The sequence below is a fragment of the Eumetopias jubatus genome, unplaced genomic scaffold (genome assembly GCF_037043125.1).
Source record: "Eumetopias jubatus isolate StellerSeaLion01/CBP00866 unplaced genomic scaffold, mEumJub1_p1.0 scaffold_2, whole genome shotgun sequence".
In the NCBI taxonomy this organism is placed as follows: domain Eukaryota; kingdom Metazoa; phylum Chordata; class Mammalia; order Carnivora; family Otariidae; genus Eumetopias; species Eumetopias jubatus.
Genome location: NW_028274808.1, coordinates 114358400 through 114376732, shown reverse-complemented (window position 1 = coordinate 114376732; position 18333 = coordinate 114358400). Strand labels below are relative to the sequence as shown.

Sequence of the window (18333 nt, the reverse complement as noted above, 5' to 3'; positions counted from 1 at the left end):
CAGGATTGTTGTGGGAATCACAAGAGATATGCTAAGGAAAATGCTTAATAGGGTGTGATGAATGTTAAACACTCAATGTGCGCTGATATTGGCCAGCAAGAAAGGCAGGTAATTAAACAGCCGAAGGGATGTAATAACTCATGGTAGAGAAGTTTAGGGTGCTTGTATAGATATCTAAATTGAGTCCTGATAAATAAGAATGAGTTAGCCAGAAAAAGAAGTGGAAGACACTTTCCGGAGAGGCAAAGCCACTGGTTTAAGCAAGCCGGAAGTTTCAGATAGTGAAGAATGAGAGCCAGGAGGGACAAGCTTTAAAATTGGAGTGGTAGTCCGAAAGTCCTAGTAGACCTTTTCAGCTATTCTCAGAGTTGTACTTTATCCAGAGAAATGGGTGAAATGAGCAGCCATGTAATGGGCTCAGGTAGGGGCGTGATAAAACCAGAACAGCTTTTTAGAAAGAGCCTGATGGCCGCAAGAACATGGCATGGGATGGAGGGGCGACCGTTGGAGGCAGGAAATCATTTGGAAACCTGTTGTAGGTTCTAAGTGAGGGATGGAAGGTGGTGGCCTGGCGCAGGGGAGTGACAATGGGATGGAGAGACTTGGTACACTTCCTTCCTTAGTCCTGCCGCTTTGGTGAGCACTTCATGGTCTCAGTTTGAAGTCCTCTTTTTTTTTTTTTTCCCCCTATATAGAGCCTCCTATGACCATTTCTTTGGCTCACCTCCTCTCACCTACTGCAGTGAGGGGTATTTTTTGTTCTGCAACTTCTCAAAACATCCCAACAGGGCAGCAGGCTCATGAGAGTTCACCAGCATTTGCTGGTTTGAGTGCTGATTGTCTCCCACAAAGAGAAAATTTCTTAATCAAATACTGCTTGAGGCTCATACCATTTGTTTTGCATGCTGCCATCTGGAGCTGCCCCCAGATATGTCATGTGACCGGAGTGCTGCAGAGATGATTAGGAGTGCAGTTTTCCATCTAGAAAGTTAATGTTTACCTCACTGGGAGGAGAAGTGCAAGTACTTCTTCGTGAAATAAAATAATGAGTTACCAACTTCTTCACCACCTGACCATACTTTATCCAACTACTTAAAAATAGTTGCTTGGAAACGACCTGGATGTTGGGCAATGGGGAGGGTGTATCTAGCTTTTTCCTAGGAACCCAACCCACCCTAGTCGTTTAATTCACCATGAGAGTTCAATGTGACTTGGCATAATCCAATACAGAAGTTGTGGGTTGTGATAAGATAAGTAAGCAATAAATATCTTATTCAAATAAGAAGAAGACATGACATTTTAGAGGTTACTGGCCTCCGTGTTTCTCTCCTAAAACATATGGAAGGGTGTTGTATGGGACTTGTTTCCGGCACCATCTTTGTTCAGTAGAAGCCGGGTCAGAATAGCCTCAAGCAAAATTGTAGGTAAAGGAAGGGGATTTAGACAGCATTTCCCACTTTTTATGACGCTGCATTGCCAGCCTTCAATGCCTTTGCCTGATCCTTTCTTGAAAGCAGGAAAACGAATGAACGAATTCCCAATAGGTCTTTAGTATGTTTGTCTCAGTATCAGATGGACGCGGTCCCAGGGAAGCAAAGGTGATCTCAGACTGAGAGGGCCTGAGGAATTTGCTGAAAAACATGAATTTTGGGGTCATGAAGCTAACAGGAGGAAGTCCAAGTCAGAAGCCGTCCACTTGAGATCAATGTCCAACCTGAGAGCAATGAACTCAAGTCTTTTCTTCCCTCCTCTCTGGCAATCCCCTACGCAGCTTTGACATTTACCTTCACAAGCCTTCCAACTCCCTAACTTCAGGTCTTTAACTGCTGTTATAATAGCAAGCGTCACTCTACACAAAAAGTCCCCTTGGCCAGCATTGGGTTAAATCATGTCTCTTGCAACTGTGTCCACTCCGAAATGATAAATTTATAATCCCCTCCCCGCCCCCCGAAAGCACTGGCCTCAAACCTGCATTCAAGTTCAAGGAGACTTTAGTATTTATCCCTTTTCCTAGTCTCAGTCCTGAAGTCCATTCCTTCATTCACTGAACTAAATGTATTAGGTTTTTGCTTTGTTAGATATTGTTTTAGAACAATTGTTCTCATCCTTGCCTGTACACTGAATCATTCAGAGACCTTTAAAAAATACTGTGCCTGGGACCCACCCAGAGATTCCAATTTAAGTGGTTCCTGGTGCAGTTTAGGCATCAGGGATTTTTTTTTTTTTAAGATTTTATTTATTTGACAGAAAGAGACACAGCGAGAGAGGGAACACAAGCAGGGGGAGTGAGAGAGGGAGAAGCAGGCTTCCTGCTGAGCAGGGAGCCCATGCGGGACTCAATTCCAGGACCTCGGGATCATGACCTGGGCGGGAGGCAGACGCTTAACAACTGAGCCACCCAGGCGCCCCTAGGCATCAGAGATTTCTAACGCTCTCCCAGAGATTCCAATCCACAGATAAGGTTAGAGACCACTGCTCCAGGCACCAGAGCTACAGCAATGACCAAGAAAATAAGGTAGAGCACCTATTCTAAGAAGTTCAAATTCTATCCCTCCTCTTAACTACTCGCTGCCTTAATACTCTCACCAGTTTACCCTTCTATTAAGCTTGCTCGTCCAGGACCTGGTCCTAGATAAAACCACCTAACTGCCTTTCCTCAAGCACCCAGGTGTCCTGGCACAGCTGTGTTAAAGATATAATTCTGCTGATTAGCTTCATTATATATTTATGAGCTCCATCCCCAGCTTGGCTCTCAACATTGGCAAATTTTTACTCATCTTTTGCCAGCTTCCTTTCTCATTTCTGAAAGCAGCTACCTCAAATTTTTCTCCCTCTCTGAAAACACTCTATCAAGATCCTTCCTCTCTCACTCTCAGCCGTTAACTCAACCTCTTATTTAACAAAGAAAATAGTACAGTAGTACACTCCAGGTGAGAAGCTCTGCTTTGCTCTGGCAAAGGGCACCAGGGGCCTCACTGACAAATGCAATATTTGCTTCCCGGTCCTCATCCGTTCTATAGCAGAGATTATTGATCATGACGATTTTTTATTTAAAATGACCACACTCTGGTCGAGATAATGTGGAATTGGAGGCCAGGACATAGGTGGAGATGAGAAGAGCAGCCTACTTTCCTTTCACCGGCTCCTTGATGAAAGCCCAGTTGTGTCGGAGAGCTCCGCTCTCAGCAGACAATGCCTGGGAATCCGTGGTCAGATTACGCCGCCGAGGAAAGGTCATTTGCAACGGGCAAAGGGCCCCGGAGTCTTAACTGACTAAACAGCTGGCAAATCGTGACACTCAAGAATCATTTTCTGTGCCCTTAGAATATTTCCACGAATTAATTCTCATTAATTAAGATTCTGAGTATGGATTATCTGCAGACTTCTGAGGAAAAGCCATTTAGGGGATCTTCAAATTACAAACCTTAGGATGATTTTTGTTGTATGTGTGGTTTCACCTGGGATTGTCTGGGGCACACCTGCATAACTGGTCACCTTATCTTCACGGTGGCTTCTTTTTCTCTTAGTTGGCCCTTATTATAAAGATAAGGTTAAACCTGAACAAAGAGCTTTTTCCCACCATAGTAACAGGGGATATAATGTTAACAACTTGGGCTACATTTAAACTGTATAGTAGTTGGTGTCGGGGAGGGGTTTGGGAGAGTGATTGGTTAAGCTAAACTCTGAGGTCATTGATTTTTTTTTTAAAGATTTTATTTATTTGTCAGAGAGAGAGAGAGAGAGCACACAAGCAGGGGGAGCAGCAGGCAGAGGGAGAAGAGGCTTCCCCCCGCCAAGTAGGGAGCCCAAGGCGGGACTCGATCCCAGGACCCTGAGTTGAAGGCAGACGCTTAACCGACTGAGCCACCCAGGCGTCCTGTCATTGGTCTCTTTAATTTGCGCTACTATGCCTATTCCCAACTGGGCTCTCGCAGTTGAGGACCTGGATGGAGTTCACCAGCTTTAGAAATACCTTATCATAAACGGGCCTGTCATGGACTCCCAGAACTCTGTAGGGAGCTGTGACGGTTATTCCCCATGTGCCCTTCACAATGATCCATTGTCACCCTTCTCTGCCGTGTTCCATAACCCTGTACCCTGAACTTTACTGACAGTACCATGTGGCCCTCCCTCCAGGTCAGTCACCGGCAGGAAATCTGAGGGCAGGAGGTCAGGATCACTGTTCATCTCGCCCTCTGCAGTCTCAACAGCTACATGCCTCCCCTAAGGCCACAGCTTCTATCTAGCAGCCCCTTTTCATGGTGCTAGCTCCTATTGGCACTGGAGACATCTTTCCCTCCCTTCCTCTTCAGGCCCAGGGGTGATACTGACTTCCAGCGTCCCTGGGTGCTTCATCATATCTTGTTTCCTCTTTGTACTGGCCGCTCTGGCTACATCCTTTATATATAGTCCCTTCATTAGACTCTTTTTAGTTAATCTCCTTGGGTATGCCAACTTTGTCCGGCCAAGACCCTGACTATATTGAGTACATGGATAGCCATACGCCTATGGTGCAGCATTTTGGTGAATATAATTACTACTATTAGTCTATGTTTTCCACTTAGCTTTTTCTATTAATTTAGTCATATACAACTTAAATTAACTGTCATGTGGCAAAGGGTGTTATCCTAGAGATGAAGGGGCAGGGGGAAGCCAGAAGCCAGAAGTGGTTGGCACTGGTAGACACAGTTAAAGTGGGGTCTAAGCAGGTTGTCATGCAGTCCATGAGTTGGGGTGAAAACCTTTGAAAACAAATGTGAAATAAATACATGAAGTTTTAAGTTACTTCTGGGTGAAATATGATCCCATTCTGATAAAGGTAATTCTAATGTGTTCATCTTATTTTCCCAACTGTATTGAGAACACTTTGAAGATTTATTTTTTTTTTAAGATTTTATTTATTTTTGACACAGAGAGAGAGTGTACAAGCAGGGGAAGAAGCGGGGGGAGTGGGAGAGGGAGAAGTGGCTCCCTGCTGCGGGGCCCGATCCCAGGACCCTGGGATCATGACCCGAGCAGAAGGCAGATGCTTAACCATCTGAGCCACCCAGGCGCCCCCTGAAGATTCATTTATTTAGAGAGACAGCAGACACTCATGGTGTGGGAAGGGGGCAGAGGGAGAGAGAGAATCTCCAGCAGACCAGCAGACTGAGCAAGGGGCCCGACGAGGAGCTGATCTCACGACCCTGAGATCATGACCTGAGCTGAAATCAAGAGTTTGACCCTTAACCTACTGAGTCACCTGGGTGTCCTGTATTGAGAACACTTTGAAACCAGGGATATACGCTACACCTTTGGTCTCCCTTATAAAACTCAGCATGTAGTAGGTACTTGATAAATGTTTATGGGATAGAGGGACTCAAAATAGATGAAAAGTACAATAATCAAATGTATTTATTGCGTAGCAGCAGGTTGCTAAGTGGAGAAACCTAGAATACATATAATAAATAAGATAATTTTTTCCTTCAGATTTAATAAATATAATGAGTGAAACCAGACCAAGGAATAGATGGTTAAAAGAAGGACAAGATTAATTTGTGAGAACTAGCTAAGAAAGGGCAAGGGCAGGAGAGAATGAAGAATGCCAGGTTACGGGTGGGAGAGGGTGATACAATGTTAAGAAGTTAAATAGAAAACAATGGATTTTAAAGACACCCCCAAAATAAGAAATGGTTTTAAAAATTATTATAGACAATCACTTTCTCTTGAATCTTAAAGCATTCATATTAAATATTGAATGCAGACTAAGGAGCCATCAGAATTTAAGAGGATGTTGTAAAGATATAACAAATGAGTTAATGATATATGTAAGTATTCTGGCTTCTTTTCAGTGACAACATTAGTATAAAAGCAGGTGTTACTTCATGTCAAAATTATAAATTGTACATATGATATAATCTTTAGTGGCCCCTGCCTGAAAACGTACCAAGGATAAGAAGAATTGAAAAAACTGAGAAGTCAAAGATTTTCACCTGTTATTATTCACCTTCCATGTCTCTTTATTCCTGACTCTATTTAGTTACTAGGAAGTTGCATATGATATATGCATGATTGGTATAGGATTTATTACATAATTAAGGTCGTTGGCTGGATACTTTCACATAGAAAGCACAACACTACGCAATTACATCCCTTCATTGTAGAAAGGGCTTGGATAAACAGGTGGACTTTGTACTTTCGCGTTAGACGGTTTGGTTTGAACCAACAGCTGGAACGTCAGACTGGCATAAAGTTAGCGTGTCCTCCAGCAACATCATCCTCCTTCATGTTTTAAATTGGAAAAAAAAAATCCGTTTTAATTTGCAATTCAAGTCCCATTCCTTTTAAGAAGGGCAAGTTGGGGTAAGGTGATATCATCATATGTAGAGCCCTAATAAACTGTATGGAGGAGGATATATGTGCATATTCTAATTGGAATAGAACCAGGAGCAACAACTGGAGAAGCAGCCAATGGAGAGAGTCCATATGGCCTGGGAGGTGAGCAGGCTGTCCAGATGTGTCCTACAAAGGGTCAGTTTCTTGGTGTGGGCACCAGCCTATGAAGTCTGGTCTTTTGTTTGGTTGGCTTAAAATTCAACTTTGCTAGAATGCAAGGTGACTGGCTTAACAGAGACTGACTCATAAGAATTAGAGTCACAGAACACTCTAGAATTTATCTATTAAGCTTGTTAGTAAATTCTCTTCCTGCTGACTAGTCTGGACCAGTGACTCACAGAGAGAAGGAGGTTGGCAGAATGATGGAGGATGACCCTCCCTATTGAAAAGGAGCCTCAGTGTCCCTGGAGAAGCTGGTTCAAGTGGAAGTCGCCTCCATCCTCCCGTCCCCCCTCCTTCTTCCCTGACTCCAGACTGCCTTGTGATTCTGACAGCCCCTTCCAAGATGGCATGATCCCACATTGAAAATCATGGCTAGTATTTCTTTAGGAAGAGTGCAATTTGCTAAACAATATAGGAAAAAAAAGGTAGAGAATCATTGCCTTGGGCTGGAATTGTCCAATTTTTTCTTCAACATTAGAATCATCTCAGGCGGGGCGCCTGGGTGGCTCAGTCGGTTAAGCGTCTGCCTTCCACTCAGGTCATGATCCCAGAGCCCTGGGACGGAGTCCCGCATCATTGGGCTCCCTGCTCGGTGGGGAGCCTTCTCCCTCTACCTCTGCTTCTCTTCCCCCACCCCCCCTTGTGCTCTTTCCCTCTCTCTCTCTCTCTCCCTCACTCTCTCTCTCTCTCAAATAAATAAATAAAGTCTTAAAAAAAAAGAATGATTTTAGGCACTGACTTAAAATGGTATCTGGAATCCCTCCCCTGAAGATGCATTAAGCCATGGGTGGGCTTCACATGATGATGATTCTTAGAAAACTGGCAAGTTTGGGCAATGCTGCTCCAGGCTAATCTATCTGGGAATCAAATCACGGCCATTAATTTTTTTCCTACTGCTGCTGCATTTTCAAAGGCACTTATTCCCACTACCCTCCAAGAGACCCTCAGAACAATCTCTGCCATTTCTCATGTGGTCCCAACACTTACCCCTTTATGGTAGAAGTGTCATACAGTAAAAACAAAGCCATCTCCACATTAGCCAGTCAAGCTTATGCACAGACCCCAAGGTTAGACCAGCCCTTACTTCTGGTTCAAGTACTATATTTCAACCAGATTCTCTGGAGTAGTGCTGGGAGAGGATGCAGCACTGTTTTCTTCAGCCCAATCAATGTATTCCCTTTCCACTCCTGCTCCACCACAGCAGTGCACTATGCTAATTGACTCCATGGCATCCTATCTTGATCACTAAAGCGTGGCCCCTCAACCTCCACCCCCATTGGATCTCTCTCTCTTCCCCAAGAAGAGCTGCTCAGAACTTTTAAACACATTTCTCCTGCCTATTCCCAAAACATTGTCATGATTTGTCCTTCATTGTCAAGTATGTCTAAGTGCAGGTGAGTAGGGGCCAGTTAGTGGATTTTGGATCCTAAAGGAGGAAAAGGAGAGGAGCAGAGATCCTCATAGTAGTTTGTCCTCTGAATGGGACAGTCAATATGAAATGAGAACATTTGCATGGAGATTAATCTCCTCTTGATATATCTCCTGAACTCTATTATGCTAAATAGGTATGTCTCCTCTTCAGCTTTTAGTTATATTACACAAGACTACCTTTTACTGCCCTGGCTTTGGGAAAAGGTGAAGCTGTCAGCTCCAGAAAGGGTAGGGGGTGAATTTAGGGAGAAAATCTTTCCTACCCCACTTACCTGCCTATTCCATCTGCGTACATATTTCCATATACTTATTTCTATAGTACTCTGTGATTTATTTCCCCTGATCTCCCTGACTCTACCCATGGCTCCCTAAACCCTTCTCCAATAACCTTTGAAATTCCTACTTTATGATCACAAATTCTCTTATCAGCTCAGTTGTGTCTATAAATATTCCTTGTATTTTTTTGGTATGTTAACTGCAATCTGGGGACATGCTTTCCCTGCAGCCTGTCAAAGATATCCAATGATCTCCTCACACTCTATGTACCTTGGAGTTGAAAAGTAGGATCTGTGTCTCTTTGATTTCTAGAGATACTTCTGGACTGGGATTATGCCAGGCTTTCGTAAAATGCCCTGCTCTTCTGAGGCATTCACATCGTCTATACTATCTTCTTCCTTTCCTCATTCCAACTCATTATTAATTGTTTGGCACCTGATTTACAGTCATCTTGTCTACCCCTTGTCTGGCCCTCATTCTGTGTAACTTCAGCATCCATGAGAATTGCTCTTCTAGCTCCCTGAACTCTTTCTCTTTTCCTTTCCTTCACCCCATCCACCCACTCAACAGCCACATTTCAGGCCCTGCCATTGCCCAAGCTGCTCAGATAAGTAGTTCTTAAATCTCACCACCCAATCCCCTGTGCTTCCAAACTCTTCTCTTACCCCTGCTTCACATCTCTGCAATGTCCCCAGGATCTCTAGGCTACTGATCCTTTTACTTTTCCCTTATCCATCAGCCCCCTCCTCTTTTTGCTTCTCTCCCTGACCATCTTTTATTCCCTAACCCATTGCTTCATTGACACTATCCTAGACTCCCTTCCTCCCTGTCTAGCCCAGCCACCAGCCCCATTCTCTGTGCCCATGCCCAGATGTCTGAGTGCTGTTAGAGAAGGACTCTCTTTACCTCTATGGGCCTGGCTTCAGTCTTCAGTACCATCTGCTAAAAATTTATGTTTTTCTAGTCAGTTAATGTTCTTACTCTCCAGTGTGGCTACTTCAAACTGTTTTCATTCTTTCTAAAACCACCCACCGCTCCCACTTCCTTATTCTCAGTTGACAAGGTCACCTCGTGGTGGGCAGAATGGGCCCCCAAAGATGTCCACACCCTAATTCCTGGAACCTGCGAATATGTTACATCACATGGCAAAAGGGACTTTGTAGGTGTAATTAAGATTATGGGCTTTACCATAGAAAGAGTATCTTGAATTATCCATGTGAGCCTAATTTAGTTACATGAGTCCTTTAAAAACAGGGGACTTTCTCCAGCTGAGGTGAAGAGCTGTGGCAGAAGGAGAAGTCAGCAAGACTCCAAGCGTGAGAAGGGGTCAGCACTCTGTTGCTGGCTCTGGGACAAATGCCTCTGGCTGCCAGGGGTGGCTCCCAGCTGACAGCGAGCAGGGCAACAGAGACCTTGCTCCTGGACTAGGGGGAATTAGAGTCAGCTAACAGCCTGAATGAGTTTGGAAGCTTGCCAGAGCCTACTGATAAGAGCCCAGCTTGTCAAAGCCTTGATTGCAGCCCTCAGTTAAACCAGGAGCTGAGAAACCAGCTGAGTCTGGAGGACTACTGACCTGCCCAATCGTGAGCTAATCCTCTGTTTTGTTTCAAGCTAGTAAGTCTGTGATTTGTTACAGCAGCAACTGAAAACTAATACACACCTCTGCACTCACAGAAAAATGGAAGCATGGAAGGCAAGGATTTCAACTTCCTGGAAGCAGTCTACAAACATGATTCCCATGCTTCTTTTTTCCCTTTTCCTTCCTGTAGGAGAGGAGCTGTTCCTTCTCGTCTCCAGAAAGCCAGGTCAGCTTCAACTCCAGCCAGCCCCTTGCCGGCTTCAGCTCTCCCTCACTCCCACTCAATCAGATTCCACTGCAGCTCGGCATAACCCACCCCCTACTCCCCACCCTGCTTAAGGCCAACGGAGACCTCCATGTCACCAACACTATGGACTTTTTCAGTCTTTATTTTACGTGCTCTCTCAGGAGTGTTTACTGTAGAAGGCCGTTCCGTCTTTCTCAAATAGCCTTCTCAGTTTCCTTAACACTACATCTCCTTGTTTTCTTCCTAGTTATTTGTTTTCAGGCCCATCTGCAGTGTTCTCCTTTACCTGCCCTCTAATGTTGGGCCTCTCTTGGACCACTTCTCTTCTTACTCCGGACGCTATTTCCAGGCCATCTCATTTTTTCCCGTGGCTTCCTTATTATCCACATGCTGACTGTTCTAAAATTTATATCTCCAGTTCCTGCCTCTTTTCTGAGTTCCAGACTAACATCGTCAGCTGCCCACTTGACCTCTCCATGTATACAAACCACATCTCAAACTCCTTTTTTAAAATTCATTCTCTGCCTTCACAAACCTGTTCCTATCTTGGCATCCCTTGTCTTGATAAAGGGCACCACCATCCACCCAAGTGCTGAAGCAAACAAAAATCTCAGGAAAATGATAATCTCTCTTATCTCTGGTTACCTCCTATGAAGAGGAGGGCATTTTGAGTGCCTCAGGTCATTGCTGAAAGGATTAAATGAGCTAATGCAGCTAAAGCCATCTGCGTTGTCCCTGGCATATAATAAGTACTCAATAAATGGTAGGTGTTTGGCCCTTGGATGGGCCTGGCACAAAGTGCATGTCTAATTTCCAAATCCAGAAGGTGAACAGCCTTATTCTCTAGTAGTTTTGGGTGTTATTGTCTTTCCAATGAGACCATAAACCCTCTATGTCATGGACTTATATTACTGTCTTCTTAAGTTTTAATGTTGCTTGTGTTGCTGTTTTTAATTTCAAAAAATAATACAGGTTCTTTGAATAATAGTCCAAAAACACAAGTTTCTCCTTCACACTCTGCCCTTCTATATCTCACTGTCAAGAGGTAATATAGTTTGGTTCTGGATTTTTTCATGGGAGTGGTGTTTGTTTCACAAAAATGGTGGGAGTGTGTGTGCATGTGTTGTATTTTCCCTCTGCTTCCTTCACTGCTTACATTTGTCACTAACAAGGACAGTTTTCTTTTTTTTAAAGATTTGTTTATTTCAGAGAGCAAGAGAGCATGCGCATGAGCGGGGGGGGGGGGGGGGGGTGGGTGGGTAGAGGGAAAGGGAGAGAGAAGCTTAAGCTGACTCCGCGCTGAGCCCAAAGCCTGACTCCAGGCTCGATCTCACAACGCTGAGATCAGACCTGAGCTGAAACCAAGAGTGGGATGCTTAGCCAATTGTGCCACCCAGGTACCCCAACAAGGACAGTTTTCTAAAGTCAGAGACTATGGGACTGTTTTATTGTTTTATTGTCTACAGGGTATCCCATAACATGGAGTCACTTCACTATTGGTTTGTTCTTAAAGGCTTGTTCATTTGTTCATCTGTTTATTTCACTTATTGAATATTACATGCCAGGCACTATGCTGGATCCTGGAAAAATTTCAAATAATGCTGCAGTAAACATTCTTATGCGAAAATTTTTAAAGAAAACTTTCCCATTGCTGAGACCGATGTTTAGAAGATGCACGTAGTGATGCTTAGATAAACAGCATGGGCACAAAGTAGGAACTCAATTAACATTGTGGGTTGAGTCAATGATTTAGGTTATATCCAGAGTAGGAATTATTATAAGAGGAGATAAGAACTACAAATGTTTCCCTAACTTAATCAGTATGTTTTATCATAACAAAGAAATCTATAAAACGGTATTTACGGTATGCACTGGTTTAGAAAAAATTGACAAGAACACATTGGCCAGCCCTTTCCTTCCCTTAGAGCATTCAGCACTATAATTTTTGGAAGCTGACTATATCAAGTACTTAGGAAACTTTGATACACTGTAAGAACAAAAGGTTAAAAAAAACCCACATCTCTGAGAAGGACAAGTCACCATTTTTCAAAACATAGAAATTAAGATGAATAATTTGCTTTCTCATATGTTAACAATGAATAAAATGTAAAAACTTCATGCAACTCAATCACAATTCCACTATTACATTTACTGGAGGATATTTCAGTGTATAATAAAATGACCTAATTATTTATTTCACAATATTTAAATCGAGCCACAGTAATAACCACAAATCCAGAACTATCCATTCAACTGCCTTCCATACAGACAGTGACCCTCCCTGATGGAGCTGCAGGATTTACATCATGGAGTAAGACAGCAGGATGGCAGGCTTTGTTCTGAGCTTTTTGACCTCATCCTTGTGCATAGGCCTGAAAGCCCACAATCTCATTTTTGAGACCCATAGAAAACCTTATTAATACTTATCTCCATAATGTTCCAATATTTGAACATTATAAAGTAGGGAGTCCGTGGGATATTCACCCAAACTTGCCTATGGCTATGCATTTGAATCTAGACCCTCTGTGTTACCAGTGGACAGGACATTCAAGCTTCTGATTAGGTCTGTGATTCTTTACAGAAAATGTTGGTTTGAATTTCCATTTACTTTGCATCCCAGCAAACCAATCTATTTGCTATTGTCTTCTGGGCAAAATGCCTGGGCTTTGTAAAATTGAATATGAACTCCTACTGAAAAGGAAAAATAAACCTGAGGAAAATAAACTTCAATTGGTGGTGTTGTCTTCTGGGTCCTTACCTTTCCATAGCTTTTTTTTTTTTTAAGATGTATTTATTTATTAGAGAGAGAGAGAGAGAGAGAGAGCAGGGGATTGGCAGAGGGAAAGGGAGAGAATCTCAAGCCGACTTCCTGAGGAGCACAGAGCTGGGGGGGGGGTACTCCATCCCACAACCCCCAGACCATGACCTGAGCTGAAACCAAGAATTGGAAGCTCAACCGAGTATGCCACCCAGGTGCCCCTTACCTTTCCGTAGCTTTAAATGAGTGCATTTTTCACAACAGTGATGCTGAACCTTTGATTAATTTCAGGAGCATTTTCATTTGGGGGAAATGGCCTCTTACAGTTGTGTGTTTGGAGACTGCCCTGCATATTTTTTTGTTATAGTAGTTTTTAATTACCATAGATAAATGATTGTTTACCTACATGATTTCTGCAGTAGGCACCTAGAGATATCTCTGGATTATTTTTGTTTATTATATGGAATCGCCCATAAGCCAGTGCAAATTCTAAACATCATTACCCTGTCCAGAAGTAGAAATGAACATAAAAAAACATTTATCATTTAAATTCAATAAAGTTTTGGCCACATTCTAATTCATCCAAGTTAGAATCTGAGACTGCCATTGTTTACTCTGAAAACTGCCCAGCAGGTGTATGAATAGCAACTCCAAGAAACATAGATCCTTGACCATTTTTTAGGAAGGCAACACCCTTCTAAAAACATAACTGCTGAGTTCATCAAAGAAACCACAGCCCCGGCGCCTTGTGCTCCAAAAGCTGCGGAAGAGCGCAATGTTCACTTTGAGCAAAGAACTAGTCTTCCACTGTTTATTTTGGTTACGGTCGCTTGTCCTTAAAGAGAAGCAAATCAATTAGCAGGACGAATGACATGGTAGTTAGTCACCGAAGGGAAAGTATTATTAGCCTCATTTACTTGGAGCAGCCTTCCAGCGCACACCTAGAGTTAGCCACCGAGAGGACCTATGCCTACCCCTGCCAGGCAACCTTGTGAGGTTTGGAAACCCACCTCTTCAACCTAGGCCTGGGCGACACCCTTTGAATAACCGCTGGTGTCCCCAAGCCCACTCACGCCGACATCAAGAAGCAGTTCCTGAATAAGGCAAGGTACGGGGTGGGGGATCCCTTCCCGGCCCCATCCTTAAAAGTTGCCATGAGTGGCGCCCAAAGAAGTTTCCCATATTGATCTCGGTCACCGCTCAAGGAGGTCTGCTCCGGGCCCTCAGGCTTTCCGCCGGGAGCCAATCGGCCCTGCCTGCCAAGCCCCTCCTTCCCTGCACCTTTAATGGCTGAGAGAGGGGAGGGTCGGCTGGGGTTTTCTCCTTAAGAAGTCGCACCGGTTTTTCGAGCTCCGCTCTGCGCCTGGACAGCCACAGCAGCGGGAGCGGGCTCTGCCGCCACCGGGCCGCGGGTGAGTCACTGTTTGGAAATGGAGTGGGCGGGCGAGGGTGTGAGAGAATGAATGATGTCAGGAGCGCGCAGGGCGGCGGGCGGGGAGAGCGGGCCGCCGGGCCGCGGTAAACACCGAGCGCCGCGCCGCGCCGCGGGCCGAGCGGGCGGGGAGACCCCGCCCTCGGCGCGCACGGAGCCGTCCTCGGCCGCCGAGCCCGGCCCGTGCTGCAGCGCAGCCGGGAGCGGCCTCGCGGGGCGGCGGCCGCGGGAGGGACCCGGAGAGCGGCTTCCCTGGCGGGGCCGCGGCGCAGACGGCGAGACCCCGAGCAAACTTTCTAGCGGCTTCGGCCCGGGGGTGGCTGCGGCAGTGGTCTCAGTCCCCAAGCCGGTCCCCGCCCGGGTGCTGGTGCCTTTGGCTGGGAGCGTCGGGAGCCCCGGCCGAGAGCGGGTAAGGAGCGCCCGGAGGGGCCGGGGAGGAGATGGGGCTGCGAAGCCGCGCGTCGGGCGCCGCGCGGGGAGGGGGAAGGTGGCTGGCGACCGCGGACGTGGCTCTAATTCGGCCCCCGCGCGCCCCGCCCCAGGGCATCCTTCACTGGTGTTGCCTGGTAGGGGGGTGGATGTGTGGCTGAGGCTTCTTGCTCTGAGCGTTCGTCTCATTCATTTGCAACCATTTCGGGGAACTCGGTCCTGGCGTTGAAAGGACACAGATTAAACCATACATTGTCCAGAGCCACTCCGGAGGGCAGGACTGAAGTTCAGGAGGTGGAGGAGGGACTGTCTTTTTCTTCTCTGAGAGCCACTTACGATGTGTGAACAGCAATAGTCCAGCCCTGCGCAGCCCACCCTGAAACCTTTCAACGTTTGGCATTCCCCAGCCCCTCTGCTAAAGGGAGGGAGGGTTGGCTTCTCCGGGCAAACGGGTGGGAATGGACCCATCCACCTCTCCGAGACACGGATAATCGTCAAAAACCCGCAGCCACCTCTTGAAACAACTCAGATGTTCTGTCATCTTTTATATCTATTTTCAGTCTTTGCCATTCTTCTGTTTGATCTCGTCTGCTCTGATAGGACCTCAAAACGTTTTGACGTGTATGGTAAATTTTGAAGAGATTCCACTGTTCAGTGACTCTAGGTTGGGCGTGGATTTTGAATTTAAACTTAACTTTGCAAATCCTTGGTGTCACTCGTAGTCTCATCTATTAACGGTGGGTTCTCAGTCACATTAAACACTCTGACTCGGTAAAATGGGACTGTAACTACAGATGATAGTAATGAGGGTTTTAGAGCGAGAAAGACCTAGCATAATGTCTGGCACAAAGCAGACCCCAACCGATTGTAACTGTTTATGTATAAAATCATGGTGTATTCCAGAGCTGGCATGGGTAAGAACCAATTAGTTTCCACAGAATTTCCTGTTATAAATTTGGTGGGCTGGGGTTTCGCTTGGGAAATCCTTTGGCAAGTTCCTTGGCTCTTCAGGAAGTTAAGTGTTTCACTGCAGATACCTGAAAGGATTTTGATTGCCCCCCCCCCCCATTTCAGTGGAACTGCCCTTCACTGTTTAAACAGATTCAGAGCAATCCCCCAAAGTGAAAAACCTGGGATTTGGAGGAAGACTGGACGGGTGGAAAACTCTAACCTTAACTTTTTTTTTTTTTTCCAAAATAGGCAGTGCAGAATTTCCTTTTTATAGTCCTTTCCTTGGTTTGTTGCTAGTCTTAACTCACTGTAGTCTTCGGTTGAAGTGTTGTTTTACGAGTTAATATTTAATTTGGTTTCTTTAGTTTTTATTTTTAAGTAAAGCGGGTTGACTTAGGAACCTGGAGGGAAATACTGGAAACCATTGGGTTGCTGCCTCCTGGCCTCAGTTTCTCTTCTCCTGGGATCTTATAAAAGCCCGAGAAAATATTTGGAAGGATAGGAAGTATTTGCTCGGGCATTATTGGAAAATTTGTTCTTAACCATATCTACAACAACTTTTAGGGTCAAAGGTCACTGGGAATTTTTGACACCACATGATGTGGAAAGGTCTTGGGCTCTGGAATCCAGAAGACCTGAGGCTTTCTGGGTGGTTAACTTACTTGCCATATATGAGCAAGTGACTTAAACTCTTGGGTTTGGGAGGGACTTTAAACAAAATATAGGGCAAAATAGAAATAATCTTACATCTATTAAAATACACAGTGGAATACAAATGGGAACTTTTTTAAAGAAGTGATGCTTTGAAGTGAGTTTTTGGGGGGCTGTTGACAATTACTGAGAATTCTAGACAGTTTTGGACTAGAGTAGCCTACCCACCTTTACCTAGTCTCTTATGGAGGAATTGACTCCTCTAACCTGAACTAGCAGACATTTATTCACTTCATTCCATTGTTAAACATTTAGTGAGCAGCTACTATATTCTAGCCACTATGCTAGGTACTGGTGATGCTAACATGAAGGAGATTTTGTAAATGTCTTTGAAGCTTACAGTCCAGTAGAGAGCGCCCCTTGCCTTTGATGATGGGGGGTGGGGGGAAGGAGCCAAAAAGGAGGAGAGGATGGGGAATTGGGAGGAAACCAGAAGTGAGTAGGCTCCCATAGGCGGTCTCCCACTGGTAATGCAAGATCCAGTGGCTTTACAATGAGTCCTGAGTTGGGGCTCATAAGTTCTTAGGGGGATGAACAATGCAAATATACCTTGCTTTGCCCAATAAAAATATTAGAGACAAGTTAGGCTGTTAAGTTAAAATAATTTCAAATGAACCCCAGAGCAAACTTGTTTAAATGAAATCTGAAGGGTAAATTCAGCTAAACCAAGATTTACTGACTGTGAGCAAAGCACTATGGTAGATTTTTAAGAAGATAATCACTGTGTGAGAATATTCCAATTTGTTAAATTTTCCCTGTATAATAAGTAGTATATTACTTACAGAAGTTTAGAAGTACAGATTAAACAAAGCAGTGATCACCCAGAAAATCACTTAATGTTATATCCTCAAATTCTTTTTCACCCCTGTGTGGTCCTATAACACAAAGAGCTAACATGTGTTGAAAACACCGATTTAGAGAAATTAAATAACTTTCCTGAGGTTGCACCTGCTAGAAGGTCATTCTCTACAAAACTGAGTTTGTTCCCTACACACGGTTTTCTAATTGCTTTTTTCATCCAAATATGGACATCTTTATCACTAAAATACTCTTATACAGCAGCTTTCATAGTTTTCTATTCTCTGGCTGCATCCCAACTGAACAAATCCCCTATTTTGGGACAGTTTCCAGTTTTACTATTTTAAGCAACTCTGCACTAAGTACCCTTCTAGCTATATCTATGTGTCTATCCATGATGATTTTGGTCATTTTGCATTTTAAAAAGTGAATAATAATGTTTAATGTAGCTGCCTTTTTTTTTTTTTTTTACCATATTCAGAAGTAGAAAATGTTCTCTTTAAATTTAGGAGTTTGAATTTCTGTGTTCTTTAGTGTTTCTCATAAGATTTCAGCAATAGGATCAACATTCTCTGTGGAGCTGCACAATAGGTCAGTAGCTCATTACGCAAGGGATTTATCTGATGAAAACAGAACACACAGGCTTTCTTAAAGAGATATTTGGGCTTGTATTTTGTTATTAGCCATAAAGCTAAACTTTTGTGGGCAAATAGAGCAGTGCTAATTTTGCCAGGTAGCTCTCTACAAGAAATTCTACTTTCACAATTTGCTTCCTTAAAACCCAGAAAGATGGACAAGTTAAAAATTTCAGATATTGCCTTTAGCAGATTTATCACCACATTAGGTTTAGACCAAGCTCCATCACTTTTAAATAGGTCACCTTTTTAAAAACCTTATGCATTTGTTGTTTGATCTCTTGAAAAGCGTATCATTGGTAAGACATTCTGGGGTTGATTTAATGAAAGTGCAATAAATTTCCATTTGCTAATTTTCATTATAGGTGTAAAGCATTTCTTCATTTAAGCATTCTCAAGTTTTATGATAATATCATACCCTCTTTGCTACCTTGAGTCAGAACTTAAATTTTGCGTTGGGTTTATTTTTCCATTTCCAGTGCTAGTTACTTTATCCTCACGGTTTTGATAAAGGATGTTGGATTATGAGTAGTGGTCAGTTCAGCTTCT

The 18333-nt window shown here is 44.1% G+C and overlaps 1 protein-coding gene across 1 annotated transcript in view; it reads left to right on the top strand.

Moving 5' to 3' along the window:
- Positions 1–14456: 14456 nt before the first annotated feature.
- Positions 14457–18333, top strand: part of SGMS2 (sphingomyelin synthase 2) — an 82989-nt gene continuing 79112 nt past the window's right edge. Inside the window, exon 1 of the mRNA XM_028121282.2 lies at positions 14457–14669. The gene's annotated coding sequence lies outside the window, so the exon portion shown is untranslated. The remainder of the gene's footprint in view (positions 14670–18333) is intronic.